The sequence below is a fragment of the Scyliorhinus canicula genome, chromosome 11 (assembly GCF_902713615.1).
Source record: "Scyliorhinus canicula chromosome 11, sScyCan1.1, whole genome shotgun sequence".
Classification (NCBI taxonomy): Eukaryota; Metazoa; Chordata; class Chondrichthyes; order Carcharhiniformes; family Scyliorhinidae; genus Scyliorhinus; species Scyliorhinus canicula.
Window position 1 is genome coordinate 135,395,880 of NC_052156.1, and position 12,101 is coordinate 135,407,980.

Consider the following 12,101-nt stretch of genomic DNA (forward strand, 5'->3'; position numbering starts at 1 on the left):
CACTTAAAAAAAAATCAGAAATTGAATCATAGAGAATTAAAATGCGGAAGTATACTTACAGAACTCACAGGATATTTAAGTCAAGAATATAAGATCCCTTTAAGTAAGAATCCATATGAACTAGAAGGGCATAATGCCTACTTACTAGCACATTTTATCAGTACACAAAAGGCAGGAGGATACTTGTGTGATTTAGTGAAATTAGATCTTAGTTTCTAACAATAGGTTTTGAACTGAACAGCTCCTTTGATAAGAAATAACATTTAAATAGGAAGCACCGCACGAGATTTACCTTGTGTCATTGGATAACATATTTTACTGGAATATATATGATGTTGAGACGATTAATTGCTTTGGAACTCATTACATGGTATAATGCTGCTGGGTGCCCTGGTAGTGTTAAAACTCTAGCACACTTAATGATTGTATTACACTTGATAATTCATTCCAATCTTTTAGTCTTTTTGTATAACAAATGCACATATATAATCTATATAATGTTCTCATTCCCTACAATTCATTTCTTCACCCCAGCTTTGTTGAGGATCCTATTCCAAGGCTGCTGATTGTCCTCTGCTACTTTTCCATTAATGTATAAGCTTGAACCATAAATGCTTAACCATAGGGACAACCATATTAATATCGGCCAAAGCATAATACGAGCGGGATTGACTGAATAATAACCAATAGCAGGAACTCTACCAATTTATTCCCCTTCAAATCATTCCTATCCCTCCCTCTCTCTCCTGTTCTCACACACACCTTAGATAATTCAGTCAATGAACCAAACCTGGGATTTAATATGAATTAGTGGTAGGTTCTGTAATTATCCTATGAGGCACCAAGTTTTTAAATAGACACCTATTTTTAAATGACTAAGTGGCATTCCAGCACTCCATTATATAACAGAACTGGGAAGTTCACCAGGCCGGTCCTTTGAAGTCGGTCACAGTTTATACATCCCAAGAATCAAGGATATAACCGAACTTCGGACAAATGTTCTTAGCCTTATATATTTTCAGCTACCAGCTACGTTCGCTCATATAGGGATAGTCTTCACTGTCTTACACAGAAATTTCCTGTATCCTACAATCTTGTGGCATTAATTCCAACACTTCAGAAATGTACAGTTCCATGAAATAGTGATACAGGATTTTAAAAGGCTTTTAAGAAACATTATTATAAGCTGGATAAGCATTGTCACCACCGTGAATGAGACAACCCCTGAATGGCAGATGTCTAATTGTTTTCTAGCCTGTTCTAAGCTGTATAAGTCCTACTTGCAAGCAATGAGCCTTTAAAAAAAAAACTTTCACAATCTATACACATGGCCAACCTAATCCACATGGTTAGAATGAAATGAGACCTCTAAAATGCCAAAGGTCAGTATTTATCGGAAAGGCACATCTGTTCAGTTTTACTCCCCTCGCTGACCATTTAATTTTACCCTTCAGACTGATATTTCACTTCATTTAGTCATATTGAGCTACTGACCAAAGGACACATAGGCACCCTAACAACAAGAAATAAAAGTGCAATACAAACTCATTTGTCAAATTAATGACAACTCATCAAACAGTGGTCACAGTTTTATAGACAGCCTTCACCTCAGGTCACCAATAATAACCCCATCCTCTGTAAGCAATCCCTTGCTGCTACTGATACCAGTAAGATTACAAGATGTTGTTGCATTCATTTAACTTATGAACACTTGAAAATGTCTTAATGTATTGCCACGATGAAAAACAAGGAAGATCAAAGCAAACAGATTTATGTGCCTGAGTTAAGCTCAAAGGTCATATCAGCTCAACCTGCAAATTTGGTCTTGGTCTGAGACATCGGAGCATTTACGCATTCATAGAACTGAAACCAAAGAGCAGAAATCAGTTGTATCACCAAATAAATCTTCCTCCATCATCAGGGAAAATCACTGAAGGCTGCGTGTTGGCAGCTGCCTCTAGATTGATCAACCTGCCCAATATGCTGGAAGGATATAGACAAAGGTCTACAGGTAGACAGAGATTGAATGTGCACAATTATTCAACTCGTAAAGTTGAGTTGTGAGGTGCACTGATAAGCCTCAACATTAAATATCCTCGGATTAGAGATACATCCTCAACACTAGGTTTTCAGAAACAGAGGAACCAGGCTAGGCTAAATGCCGAATAGTTAACCACACAGTCTATTGTAACAATTGGTTTAGAAATAAAAAAGGCTCTTAAAATAGTTTACATAATACTGTATTAGCATAACTTTTTGGTGCATTTTTCATTATACAAGTTGAACACAATTTTCTTAGCTGAGCACCAATATAGCCTGCCATGAAGTAGTATCAACATACAATGATGCTGCTGCCTGTAGTTGGAGCCACACCAGCAAGTCTGCTTTAGCTAATTATTTGAATTATTTGAATGTTACTAATCACTAAATGTAACCTGGTCTGTTGAACACAGAGACAGCCAAGCACCTGCCTATTTTTGCATTGAAGGTCCTACAAAAAACACCGGAGTGCAACATAACTATTTCATTAAGGCCTCTTATGTGCAGAAGGTCTCATTTCCCACTTTGCTATTGCCTGAAAATTGAATTGGGCGGACCTTGGGCCTGCAGTGGTTGGCGTAATTATTGAAAATTGCTTTGTACCTTTTGTCCATTTAAGGCTACTGTACACATATACCAGCAGAGGTAGTCTGTCAGAGGGTGAATTAAGGAATCCATATTTTAACAGCACCTGCAGCAGTTCTGTTTCTCAGTGAATGTTGTTGAATCTTACTGTTTCTACCCAAGAACCGCACAATGGAAATGAAGAGGGTGAGAAATAGGAAACATTTGTTTCAGATAAGTAACTTTTGGAAGCTGTTTGTCTACTTTCTGTCGACTGAATTGAAAGTTGGAGATTTAGGAGGGACCATTTTGAAACTGTAGCCTGTTCTTAGACATGCAAGATGAACTCCTGCTCAGGATTAGATGGTTGTGGTTGTTGGAGGTAGGTCATCTCTGTCCCAGGACATCACTGCAGGAGTCCTTCAGGGTAGTGTGCTTTGCCCAACCATCGTCAGCTGCTTCTTTAATGACCTTCCTTCCAACAGAAGGTCAGTTGTGGGGATATTTGCTGATGATTGCACAATGTTCAGCATCACTTGCAACTCATCAGACACTGAAGCAGTCCATGTCCAAATGCAGCAAGACCTAGACAATATCCATGCTTGGGCTGACAAGTGGCAAGTAACATTTATGCCACTCAGGTGCCAGGCAATGACCATCTCCAAAAGGAGAGAATCAAACCGTCGACCCTTGACAATGCAATGGCATTACCATCACTGAATTCCCCCTATCAACATCATAGGGATTGCCATTGACCAGAAGCTGAATTGGACTAGCATATAAATATTTGGCTACAAGCACAGGTCAGAGGCTAAGAATCCTTTAGCAAGTAGCTGATTCCCCAAAGCTTGTCCACCACCTACAAGGCACAAGGCCCCTGACAGACTTGACCCTTAAGTCCACTTCACCCCTGCTGGGGGTGAATGTGGTAAACCACTGTTAATATATTATATGTATTGTGGTAAACTGTTCCTGTATTACATGTTTTGTGGTAAACCACTGCCTGATGGCTCCGCTTCCCCTTGGGCTCGGTATAAAGGTGACTGACCTCCGGCCCTGCCTCAGTTCGGAGGCCAGGAGGCTTTCTGTTTAGCTTATTAAAGCTTTAGTTTCGTTCACTACTCATCTTGTGTTAATTGATGGCGCATCAATTTAATAAGCTACAATTTTAAGATGAATTCATCATTCAAGCCTGATCGCCTGGAGTTGGAGCCACAAGCAGCCGACACCACTGCGATATTCGAGCACTGGCTAAGCTGCTTCGAAGCATACGTCGGAACCTCCACTGACAACTTCATCGACCTCCAAAAGCTTCAAATACTCAACACACGGGTGAGCCCGTAAGTTTTCCTTCTTATCAGAGATGCCCCCACGTATATGGAGGTGATAATGCTGCTAAAGGGACAGTACGTGAAGGCAGTAAACAAAGTGGACGCTCGGCACCTCCTTGCCATGAGGCGAGAACGCCCCGGAGAATCACAAGCCGAATTCCTGCGTGCCTTGCGGGTACTCGGCAAGAACTGTGCTTGCCAGGCAGTATCGGCTGTCCAACACACAGAGCTGCTGATCAGGGACGCCTATGTCACAGGCATTAAATCCAATTACATCCGCCAGCGTTTGCTAGAAGGGGGTACACTCAGCCTCCCAGAGACAGTGCAGCTCTCAAACTCGCTGGAAGTGGCTTTCCAGAACATGGAGGCCGACACCTCCGAACACGCATGGACCTCGTGGGCTCCGCCATCATCCGACTCGAGTGTGGCGCCAGCCTGTGCCGCACAGCAGCCCGCCGAAGCCCAAAATGCTACTTTTGTGGCCAGGGTAAGCATCCCAGACAAGCTGCCCTGCACGGAACGCGACTTTTAAAGGGTGTGGGAGGAAGGGCCACTTCGCCAAAGTGCGCCAGGCCCGACCTGTCCCCAGAGTTCCTAGGCCCAGCAACGCTGCCTGTTGCCTGTCGGGGCCACCTCCAGCTGCCGCGCCACCCGCCATGTCCGACCCGTGGGGGCCGCCATCATCGCCACCATCTTTGATTTCATCCGCCACGCGCGATCCATGGGGGCTGCCATCTTTGACGTCGCCTTCAATGCCTCCCGCCACGCGTGACCCATGGGGGCTGCCATCTTGGGACCACTCCGCAGCCTCCTGGGACCCCTGCTCACCCGGTCGTACACTGGCCACCGCTATCTCCAACTGGCCCATCCATCACCTTCTGAAGCTCACTTCTATCACACTCGACCAGTCTTGATCTCATCACCTCACAAAATCCACGATGACCGTCCGGATCAACGGGCACGAGCCAGTCTCTTCGACTCGGGGAGCACAGACAGCTTTATCCACCCAGACATGGTAAGGCGCTGCTCCCTCCCAATTTTATCCGTGACCCAGAAAATCTCGCTGGCTTCCGGATCATATTCCACAGACATCCGGGGGTACTGTGTCGCGACCCTTACTGTACAAGGCGTAGAGTGCACTAACTTTAAGCTCTACATCCTCCCCATCTCTGCGCTGCCCGATTACTGGGGCTCGACTTCCAGTGCCACTTCCAAAGCCTTACCTTAACGTTCGGTGGACACCAGCCCCCCCCTCACCGTCTGTCGCCTCGCAACCCTTAAGGTCGCCCCACCCTCGCCCTTCGCTAACCTCACTCCGGACTGTAAGCCCGTCGCCACTAGGAGCAGACGATACAGTGCCCGGGACAGGGCCTTTATCAGGTCGGATGTCCAGAGACTCCTACGAGAGGGGATAATTGAGGCTAGTACCAGCCCCTGGAGAGCCCAAGTGGTGGTCGTCAAGACAGGGAGAAGCACCAGATGGTCATCGACTACAGTCAGACCATCAACCGGTACACGCAGCTCGATGCGTACCCCCTCCCCCACATATCTGACATGGTCAATCAGACTGCGTAGTATCGAGTCTTCTCACAGTTGACTTGAAGTCCACATACACCCAACTCCCCATCCGCCTGGAGGACCACCAATACACTGCCTTTGAGGCAGATTGCTGCCTCTACCACTTCCTCAGGGTTCCCTTCAGCGTCACTAATGGGGTCTCGGTCTTCCAGCGAGAAATGGACCAAATGGTTGACCAGTACGGATACTGGCCACATTCCCGCACCTAGATAATGTCACCATCTGCGGCCATGACCAGCAGGATCATGACGAAAACATCTGGCATTTCCTCCATACCGCTAAGCTCCTTAACCTCACATACAAGGAAAAATGTGTCTTCTGCACAACCCGCCTAGCCACCCTTGGCTATGTTGTGGAAAGCGGAGTCCTAGGGCCCGGCCCCGACCACATGCGGCCCCTCCTGGAACTTCCCCTCCCCCACTGCCCCAAGGCCCTGAAGAGATGCCTGGGGTTCTTCTCGTACTATGCCCAGTGTGTCCCCAATTATGCGGACAAGGCCTGCCCACTCATTAAATCCACCATTTTCCCCCTGACGGCTGAAGCCCGCCTGGCCTTCAACCGCATCAAGGCAGATATTGCCAAAGCTGCGATGCACGCTGTGGACCAGTCCATTCTGTTTCAGGTGAAGAGTGATGCATCGGACTTTGCCCTGGCCGCTACCCTCAACCAGGAGGGCAGGCCCATGGCTTTCTTCTCCCGTACCCAACATGCCTCCGAAATTCGACACTCCTCCGTCAAAAAGGAAGCCCAAGCCATTGTAGAAGCTGTGTGACATTGGAGGCATTACCTGGCCAGCAGGCGATTCACTCTCCTCACTGACCAACGGTCGGTTGCCTTCATGTTTAATAATACACAGCGGGACAAAATCAAGAACGACAAGATTCTGAGGTGGAGGATCGAACTCTCCACCTGCAACTACGTTATCTTGTATCGACCCGGGAAGCTCAATGAGCCCCCAGATTCCCTATCCCACGGTACATGTGCCAACACACAAGTAGACTATTTTCGGGCCCTCCACAATGACTTCTGTCACCCGGGGGTCACCCGTTTTTTACATTTTATCAAGGCTCGCAACCTGCCTTACTCCATCGAGGAGGTCAGGACCATGACCAGGGACTGCCAGGTCTGCACGGAGTGCAAACCACACTTCTATCAGCCAGACAGAGCACACCTGGTAAAGGTCTCCTGCCCCTTTGAGCGCCTCAACATCGACTTCAAAGGGCCCCTTCCCTCCACTGACCATAACGTGCACTTCCTCAACGTTGTTGACGAGTACTCACGATTCCCCTTTGCCATCCCATGCCCTCACATGACCTCTGCCACCGTCATCAAGGCCCTTGCACAGTCTTTTCGCCTTGTTCGGTTTCCCCACCTACATCTATAGCGATCAGGGTTCCTCCTTCATGAGCGATGAGTTGCGTCAGTTCCTGCTTAGCAAGGGCATCACCTCAAGCAGGACGACCAGCTACAACCCCCGGGTAAACGGACAGGTGGAGAGGTAGAATGCAACGGTCTGGAAGGCCATCCTTCTGGCCCTACGGTCTAGAAGTCTCCCAGTCTCCCATTGGCAGGAGGTCCTTCTCGATGCGGTCCACTCCATCCGGTCGCTCCTGTGCACTGCCACCAATGAGACCCCGCACGAATGTATGTTTGCCTTCCCTAGCAAGTCCACTTCCGGGATCTCGCTCCCATCCTTGCTGATAGTCCCAGGGCCCGTCCTCCTCTGGAAGCATGCGAGGAGCCATAAATCGGACCCCCTCGTCGAGACGGTCCTGCTCCACCATGTCAACCCACAATATGTCTACATGGCACATCATGACGGGCGGCAGGACACAGTCTGTCTCCGGGATTTGGCACCTGTAGGTTCCCCAGTGACCATCACCACCACCCCCGCTCCTACACCACCGCCCCTCCACCAACTCGACTACTGGGTGAAGAAGAGGACAACATGCTCCCAAACGCGGAGGTCTCGACATCAGTGCCCACACCACAGCCGGGATTTTGGCAATCACGGCGGAAGGTCAAGGCCCCTGACAGATTTGACCCTTAAATCCACTTCATCCCCGCTGGGGGTGAATGTGGTAAACCACTGTTAGTATATTATATGTATTGTGGTAAACTATTACTATACTACATGTATTGTGGTAAACCACTGCCTGATGGTTCTGCCTCCCCTCGGGCTCGGTATAAAGGTGGCTGACCTCCAGCCCTGCCTCAGTTCGGGATCAGTGGCCAGGAGGCTTTCTGTTTAGCTTATTAAAGCCTCAGTTTCGTTCACTACTCGTCTTGTGTTAATTGATGGCGCATCAGATAGAATACTCTCCACTTGCATGGATGAGTGCAGCACCAGCAACATTTAAGAAGTTCAACACCGTCCAGGTCAAAGCAGCCTGTTCGATTGGCACTCCTTCCACAAACATTCACTCCCTCCACCACAGTAGCAGCTGTGTGTACCATCTACAAGATGCATTGCAGGGACTCACCAAGGCTCCATCGGCAGCATTTTCCAAACCCACGATCACCAACATCTAGAAGGGCAAGAGCAGCAGACACATAGGAATACCACCACATGGAAGTTCCCTCCAAGTCACTCACCATCCTGATTTGGAAATATATTGCTGTTCCTTCACTGCCGCTGGGTCAAAATCCTGGAACTCTCTCATAGCACAGTGGGTGTACCTACATCACGTGGACTGCAGAGGTTCAAGAAGGTTGCTCACCACCGCCTTCTCAAGAGCAATTAGGGTTGGGCAACAAGTGCTGCCCTAGCGAACAAAGCGTAAAGCCCGTAAAAATGATTTTTAACAAAGCAACAGGAAAGCTTGCACAGGTGTACACACACACTCGTCATGCAAAGATAACCATCCAACTGGAAAGGCTGTGGAGGCCAAATTACTGAGTGTATTTAAACCGAGATAGATATGTTCTTGATTAATAAGTGGATCAGGGGTTATGGGGAGAAGGCAGGAGAGTGGGGATGAGAAACATATCAGTGATGATTGAATGGTGGAGCACACTTGATGGGCTGAATGGCCTAATCCTGATCCTATGGGTGGGATTCTCCGATGCCCCGCCGGGTCGGAGAATCCAAGGGCGATGGTGCAAATCCTGCCCCGCCGTTCTGACGCCGGCTGCCATATTCTCTGGCACTGGTTTTCGGGTGGGGGTGGGGGCGGGTTTTACGCCGCGCTGGTCGGGGGCCGTTGGTAGCAGCTCTCCCCCCCCCTCACCCCCCGGCAATTCTCTGGGCCCCGATGGGCTGAGCGACCGTCGATCCTGGCCAGTCCCGCCGGCATGAAATGGACATGGTCCATCACGGCGGGACCTGGCTTGTAGGCCGGTCAGCTGAGTCCTCGGTGGAGTGTGGGGAGATCCGGCCCTGGAGGGGCCCTCCACGATGGCCTGGCCCGCGATGGGGGCCCACTGATCTGTGGGTGGGCCTGTGCTGTGGGGGCACTCTTTCCTTCTGCGCCGGCCTCTGTAGGGCTCTGCCATGGCCGGCTGGGAGAAGAACCCCCCTGGACATGTGCACATGCGCGGGACCATGGCGGCCCTTCGGCACCGGTTGGCACGGCACCAACCCTTCTGCCACCATCTTAGCCCCCGGAAGTGCGGAGGGTTCCGCACCTTCCGGTTGGCCCGACGCCGGACTGGTTCGCGCCGATCTTGGCGCCGACGTCAGGCCATCTGGCCAGTTGCGAGAATCCCGCCCTATGTGTTATGATCTGAAGGAAACAAAGAGTGAATCATTACAGATGTCTTTTCATTGGAAGGAATGCAATCCTGGATCCTTGTTCATGCACTATCACCTTATTGCTGGTCAAGATGGTGTTGCCGATGCTCAACCTACCACCTCCTGTTGTACATTCAGAACCATCATCTGTATTCCCACTTTTTCAAAAGCAGCTGCAACATTACAAGGGTACACTGGCAAGTTTTGCAATCACAGATGAAGAAAGAAATAATACTTTACTGCAACACCATGCAGGTGGAGAATTGAAAGTTATTTTTGAGCCACTTACACTGGCACAAGATGAAAATGACCACAACTCAATAACAAATGCATGAACAACCTATTTCACACCCAAGCAAAGACAATAGATTGAAATAATTGTCATCCAACATACTAAGCAAGAATCAAATGAGACAACGTTGCATGTGATTTGAGACAACTAGCAATCAAATGTGTCGATCAGTTGAACTGGTCATGAAGAAAAGATCGCCGACCAACATCTGAACGACATAGATTAACTACAATGCCAATGTCCCTAAAACTAGCAATTATCAAAGTAGCAACTAAGTAAGATAAGGCTTTGCAACTATGCAATATGATTATGGAATCATGAAACAGGAAAGATGTGATCAAGAGAGCTCTGGACTCACACGCTAGAAGGTCTTCACAATTTTCAAAATCAGTTCACCAGCGCAACCACACTTGATCTTGTGTTATGTGGCAATTGTATTGTCATTCCACAATCATGGTGGCAATAGCACATGAAAGTCACCAAGGAATTGTCAAAATCAAAAATTCCTGGGGGAAACGGTATGATTCCCAGGTATTGACCACATGGAACAGCAGACAATTAATCAGTGTTTGCCATGTCAAGCAACTCTAGTTCTCTGGGAACATCTTGCCAAGGCCACATTTAGTCCCATTTCCGGCACTGAGGAGCTCCACTCGCCGGACCTCCTCAGTACAGGAGAAGATTGGGACACCATTTTTAAATGGCATCTCGATCTCCCGACCATCCAAACCCCCCAAAGCCCCCATCTCACCTCGAAGGGAATAATCAGGCCCCCTCCACACCCACACAGAGCAGCCCCAGGCCCAATCCTCATGGTGGGGAAAATGCCAGCCTGGCAGTCCCTGCCAGCTGACAGTGCCAGCTGGGGACCATGGCAGTCCCAGGTTGGCACCCAGGTGGTAATTCCAGGGTACTAGACTGGCAGGGCCAGGATGCCAAGGTGCCTAGGTGGTACCAGCTGTGCCAGGGTGCCACACTGCCTGGAGGGCAAGCACCTGGGGCCTCTAATCACATGGGCAAACCCGTTCCATCCGGTGCCCATTTGTAGAGACCGGCACTGAACAGCGCTCGCCCGAGGTCTCCAAGGAAAAGGGGTTAGATCCCAGGGCCTCGGTAGATCAGGGGAGAGCACTTTAGAGAGATTCTAGCTGTCTCACTCTAATATGATAATAAACAAAATAGTGTACCCGCCCACAATGGGTGGGATCCAGATCATGGCATCTCACAAGATCGCATTAGATCTCACAAGGCATGGCGAGCCAGGTGGAGGAATTCATCTGTGCTGTGCAACGCCACCTTTCAGGCAACCTTTCTATAGAACACACCCAGAATTAATATTTCAAATCTGTATGACTCTTCGTCAGAGGAAGTGGTCAAAATGTGATGGATTATGGAGTTGAAATGGAGGTTGGAGATGATGGATCAGAATAGAAGGTTGGTGTAGGTGGAAGCTAAGAAGCCATTGCCAAAAATGCCATGGATACCAAATAATGGAAATGGAAATGATAGTATTAAAGACTAAAGTAGGTGCTTGAGGAACCACACCTCATCTTCTAATTAGGTACGTTATAGCCTTCTGCACTCAATACTGAATTTCTCAATATTACACTGTGAACATTCTCCTCCAGCTTGACCCTCCCCCTCCACTCCTTCTCCCCCATCAACACACACCCCCATCTGGAACTTTTTCTTTGTTTTGCTTCCACTGAGCACCAACCTTTGTTCTCTTATTAACACATTCTGCTATCTTACCTTTATACCACTTTCAGCACCTTCTTTGGTCTTTGTTGCTGCATTAACGTGCCATTTGTTTTGTGTCCATGAGATCATTCTCTTCCCAACCATCCGTGACCTTCAATTGTGCTCTATTTTCTGCAACCCCCTCTCCAACTGTATGATCCATCAGCACCTCTTCAGCTCTGAAGAAGAGTCATATAGACTCAAAACTTTGTTTCTCTCTCCACAAAAGGATCAATGATCAGAGCAAAGCACATTTTGTCAATCATCACATGATGGGCTGGATTCTCCGCCCCGCCATGCCATATTTCTATTTCACCCCACTGACCGGCTGGTCAATGGGGTTTCCCATTGTGAGGTAGCCCCATGGCGTCGGAAAACCCCCAGTCTGCTGGCAAAATGGAACAACCCGCCGGCGGAGAATGCAGCCCACGATATGCATCAATCTTCAAAGTGCTGAAAACACCATTCATAAGCATTGAATCCGATTCTGACATCAACATCTCAGATGAAGAACATGAGTGAAATGAGACCATTCCTGACGTTAGACCATACCCCACTCATGAGAGAATATATCCACCAGACAGGGGTGAAAAATTACGAAGTAAACTTTATTCAGTTGATGACCAAATCTTTCATCTTGTTGTGTATGACTGAATGCATTGTTAAATCAATACAAATGTTTGCATATGCAATAGTGTTACTGGTGAAGTTGAATTCCCAAATTATTTTTATTTTAGTTTATTGTTTGCACTTTTGGAATCAAACCATTGCAACACACTATGCTTCTCATTTACTCAGGAGGGGAGTGATAATAGTATATTGA